The 5,368-nt window shown below is 54.3% G+C and overlaps 1 non-coding gene across 1 annotated transcript; it reads left to right on the top strand.

The window, feature by feature from the left end:
* The first annotated feature begins 3,404 nt into the window (after positions 1 to 3,404).
* On the top strand, positions 3,405 to 5,297 carry LOC126332663 (small subunit ribosomal RNA). Its single transcript, XR_007563842.1, has one exon. It is a non-coding gene; the product is annotated as a small subunit ribosomal RNA (ribosomal RNA).
* Positions 5,298 to 5,368: the final 71 nt, after the last annotated feature.

Raw genomic sequence — 5,368 nt, forward strand, 5'->3', positions numbered from 1 at the left:
ATTTTATCCTCGCTGCCACAGGACACTATCCAAAGAACGACAAGAGGAACGTCACGTCCACTAATAAGACAGAATGTCTCACACCACCCGCAAACAACGCAGCTCAAATCAGCCAGCAACACCCACAGTGGTCCACCCAGTATCAACACAGGACGCAACGCCACGCCACAACACAAAAGGTACAAGTAATAAAATACCCTTTGGCCACACTCCTTATAAAGGCATCGAACCAACCCACCACCTGACACCAGCCAAACGTACATCCTGATTTGACACATCTCTGGCAACCTAACCCACGTTGGCCCTTAACCTAACCCACGTTGGCCCTTAACCTAACCCACGTTGGCCCTTAACCTAACCCACGTTGGCCCTTAACCTAACCCACGTTGGCCCTTAACCTAACCCACGTTGGCCCTTAACCTAACCCACGTTGGCCCTTAACCTAACCCACGTTGGCCCTTAACCTAACCCACGTTGGCCCTTAACCTAACCCACGTTGGCCCTTAACCTAACCCACGTTGGCCCTTAACCTAACCCACGTTGGCCCTTAACCTAACCCACGTTGGCCCTTAACCTAACCCACGTTGGCCCTTAACCTAACCCACGTTGGCCCTTAACCTAACCCACGTTGGCCCTTAACCTAACCCACGTTGGCCCTTAACCTAACCCACGTTGGCCCTTAACCTAACCCACGTTGGCCCTTAACCTAACCCACGTTGGCCCTTAACCTAACCCACGTTGGCCCTTAACCTAACCCACGTTGGCCCTTAACCTAACCCACGTTGGCCCTTAACCTAACCCACGTTGGCCCTTAACCTAACCCACGTTGGCCCTTAACCTAACCCACGTTGGCCCTTAACCTAACCCACGTTGGCCCTTAACCTAACCCACGTTGGCCCCTTAACCTAACCCACGTTGGCACCTTAACCTAAGTTACGCTGCACCTTAACCCAAGTTACGCTGCACCTTAACCCAAGTTACGCTGCACCTTAACCCAAGTTACGCTGCACCTTAACCCAAGTTACGCTGCACCTTAACCCAAGTTACGCTGCACCTTAACCCAAGTTACGCTGCACCTTAACCCAAGTTACGCTGCACCTTAACCCAAGTTACGCTGCACCTTAACCCAAGTTACGCTGCACCTTAACCCAAGTTACGCTGCACCTTAACCCAAGTTACGCTGCACCTTAACCCAAGTTACGCTGCACCTTAACCCAAGTTACGCTGCACCTTAACCCAAGTTACGCTGCACCTTAACCCAAGTTACGCTGCACCTTAACCCAAGTTACGCTGCACCTTAACCCAAGTTACGCTGCACCTTAACCCAAGTTACGCTGCACCTTAACCCAAGTTACGCTGCACCTTAACCCAAGTTACGCTGCACCTTAACCCAAGTTACGCTGCACCTTAACCCAAGTTACGCTGCACCTTAACCCAAGTTACGCTGCACCTTAACCCAAGTTACGCTGCACCTTAACCCAAGTTACGCTGCACCTTAACCTAACTTACGCTGCACCTTAACCTAACTTACGCTGCACCTTAACCTAACTTACACTGCACCTTAACTGTCACATGTAACGTCACAGGAATGTAGCTTTGCCTAACAGCAACCCTCTGAACATAGTTCACTGCTTGGATCCTCTGGTGTCATGTGTATTTCTTGATGCCATGGTGCGTACCCTCACATAAAGGTCTTTCGAGTGTTGCGTACTTTCTACACAGTCCCGCTAACCACTGGAAGGGTGTACCGCTACAGAACGAATATCGCCCTCCCCTCCTGCCCTTCCAAGCTGGTCGGTCAGGCGTTTGTTTGTGAAATGAGCCTTGCAGCTGTTCAGTTGCATTCGGTTGTCGATGCAGTCAGTGTACGTTGTGGTACGGCCTGTGTGGACTGTCCGCTGATGTACGCGTAACCCACACTGATCATCCGTCGTTACGTACTGAGTGACATAATGTGGCACATGCTTGACCGTACACCGGCTGCGCCCTACAATGGCGAATCATAAGGGCCATATGTTGTGCACGATGCTACTTGTCTCGTCTCCCCATTACAGCGAGATTGCACTGTTGTACGCCGTACAGACATGTGGTAGGTAGGTACGGACGAAAGTATTGCATGTTGGCCCCCCCCCCCCCCTCCTCCCTCTGCCGGGAATCAGCGTGAGCCGTCTGTTGATGTAGCGACGAGGGTTTTCCTATTTAATCGTATTGCCCCACACAACATGATAGCACGGTGGACCGCGTTCCACATCTGCGACATGCTACAGAGGCCGGTTGACAGTCGACCGCGCAAGGGACATTGCACACGTGCGCGGACCATCTTCCACGTGTTCTCTCGTGTACATGCCGCAGTGTGTATGTGGGCTGATGTAGCGTGTCGTGACACATAACATGCAGGCATGCCAGAATCGTAGATTTCGCAAATGTAGATTGACGTATACGTTTGCTGCCAAAGATCCGCAAATGAACTGGAAATCAGTTGTTGAGCGGTTGTTCGCGCTGCAGGTGCATCGGTGATAGCGACGATCGGTACATCTATGAACCGGTTGTTTCGGCGGTACCCGCCATGCCCCCGAACCTGAGTTGGCCATGTGGGTATGAAGCGATACGAGGCTGTGGCTTGGCGGGACAGTCCCCGGCCGGTGAGGGGGGGCCGCCCGGCGTGCTGGCCGCGCGCTGCGTGAGCGCACGCACTACAGCCGGCTGGTGGGGGGCGCCCAGTGGCAGGAGCGCCGGCCGACGGGCCCGGCTGGCGTCCCAGCTATGCGCCGGCGCACCCTGCGCGCGGCGCCAGGCGGCCAAAGTGGGTTCTGCCGAGCCCGGTGCGAAGCGCGGTGGACATCTGCAGTGTGCTGGTCCGATTGCGGACTGTGTGCGTTGAGGATGCGCCGCCGCCCGGCACTCGGCGTCGCGACGCCGTCTGCTGCTCGGTCGCCCCCAGCGGTTCTCGCAGGTGGTTTGTATCGCAGCTCTGCGGACGTGTTGGCGCGTGCGCTGTGCTGGGAGAGTTCGCTTCTGCACCCAAGTGGGGCTTTGCCCTTCTGTGGCGCTGGCGTTGGAGCTGCCGGTCACCGTAGGTGGCGCGTGTTGTTTCCCGCCGGCAATGCCACGACAGCACGCTCCCGGGCCTCTGTCGGCAGCGGCAAGCTCAGTTGGGAGCACGGGTGTTCGCACTGAAAGCGTCTACTCGCCCATCTCCGGGCGATTGCGCCTCTCTCGAACCCGACCAAGTACTTAGGACGGCGCTGCGCGCCGCCGGGACCTGAGAGGGTTTCGAGGTGTATCGTGCAGGGGAGCTCAGCCTCCTCCTGTTTGCAGAATAATTGAGCGGACGCTTGCGTGTTCGCGCGGGCCCTCGGGACACACTCCCGGGCGGCCGGCTGCTCAGCTCTCGTTGACGCAGCTCCCTGGTTGATCCTGCCAGTAGTCATATGCTTGTCTCAAAGATTAAGCCATGCATGTCTCAGTACAAGCCGCATTAAGGTGAAACCGCGAATGGCTCATTAAATCAGTTATGGTTCCTTAGATCGTACCCACGTTACTTGGATAACTGTGGTAATTCTAGAGCTAATACATGCAAACAGAGTCCCGACCAGAGATGGAAGGGACGCTTTTATTAGATCAAAACCAATCGGATTGGCTCGTCTGGTCCGTTTGCCTTGGTGACTCTGAATAACTTTGGGCTGATCGCACGGTCCTCGTACCGGCGACGCATCTTTCAAATGTCTGCCTTATCAACTGTCGATGGTAGGTTCTGCGCCTACCATGGTTGTAACGGGTAACGGGGAATCAGGGTTCGATTCCGGAGAGGGAGCCTGAGAAACGGCTACCACATCCAAGGAAGGCAGCAGGCGCGCAAATTACCCACTCCCGGCACGGGGAGGTAGTGACGAAAAATAACGATACGGGACTCATCCGAGGCCCCGTAATCGGAATGAGTACACTTTAAATCCTTTAACGAGTATCTATTGGAGGGCAAGTCTGGTGCCAGCAGCCGCGGTAATTCCAGCTCCAATAGCGTATATTAAAGTTGTTGCGGTTAAAAAGCTCGTAGTTGGATTTGTGTCCCACGCTGTTGGTTCACCGCCCGTCGGTGTTTAACTGGCATGTATCGTGGGACGTCCTGCCGGTGGGGCGAGCCGAAGGCGTGCTTGCGCGTCCCGAGGCGGACCCCGTTGAAATCCTACCAGGGTGCTCTTAGTTGAGTGTCTCGGTGGGCCGGCACGTTTACTTTGAACAAATTAGAGTGCTTAAAGCAGGCAAGCCCGCCTGAATACTGTGTGCATGGAATAATGGAATAGGACCTCGGTTCTATTTTGTTGGTTTTCGGAACCCGAGGTAATGATTAATAGGGACAGGCGGGGGCATTCGTATTGCGACGTTAGAGGTGAAATTCTTGGATCGTCGCAAGACGAACAGAAGCGAAAGCATTTGCCAAGTATGTTTTCATTAATCAAGAACGAAAGTTAGAGGTTCGAAGGCGATCAGATACCGCCCTAGTTCTAACCATAAACGATGCCAGCCAGCGATCCGCCGCAGTTCCTCCGATGACTCGGCGGGCAGCCTCCGGGAAACCAAAGCTTTTGGGTTCCGGGGGAAGTATGGTTGCAAAGCTGAAACTTAAAGGAATTGACGGAAGGGCACCACCAGGAGTGGAGCCTGCGGCTTAATTTGACTCAACACGGGAAACCTCACCAGGCCCGGACACCGGAAGGATTGACAGATTGATAGCTCTTTCTTGATTCGGTGGGTGGTGGTGCATGGCCGTTCTTAGTTGGTGGAGCGATTTGTCTGGTTAATTCCGATAACGAACGAGACTCTAGCCTGCTAACTAGTCGCGTGACATCCTTCGTGCTGTCAGCGATTACTTTTCTTCTTAGAGGGACAGGCGGCTTCTAGCCGCACGAGATTGAGCAATAACAGGTCTGTGATGCCCTTAGATGTTCTGGGCCGCACGCGCGCTACACTGAAGGAATCAGCGTGTCTTCCTAGGCCGAAAGGTCGGGGTAACCCGCTGAACCTCCTTCGTGCTAGGGATTGGGGCTTGCAATTGTTCCCCATGAACGAGGAATTCCCAGTAAGCGCGAGTCATAAGCTCGCGTTGATTACGTCCCTGCCCTTTGTACACACCGCCCGTCGCTACTACCGATTGAATGATTTAGTGAGGTCTTCGGACTGGTACGCGGCATCGACTCTGTCGTTGCCGATGCTACCGGAAAGATGACCAAACTTGATCATTTAGAGGAAGTAAAAGTCGTAACAAGGTTTCCGTAGGTGAACCTGCGGAAGGATCATTACCGACTAGACTGCATGTCTTTCGATGTGCGTGTCGTGTCGCGCAACACGCTACAAGTACGGCAGTAGCCGT

The sequence above is a fragment of the Schistocerca gregaria genome, unplaced genomic scaffold (assembly GCF_023897955.1).
Source record: "Schistocerca gregaria isolate iqSchGreg1 unplaced genomic scaffold, iqSchGreg1.2 ptg001491l, whole genome shotgun sequence".
Classification (NCBI taxonomy): Eukaryota; Metazoa; Arthropoda; class Insecta; order Orthoptera; family Acrididae; genus Schistocerca; species Schistocerca gregaria.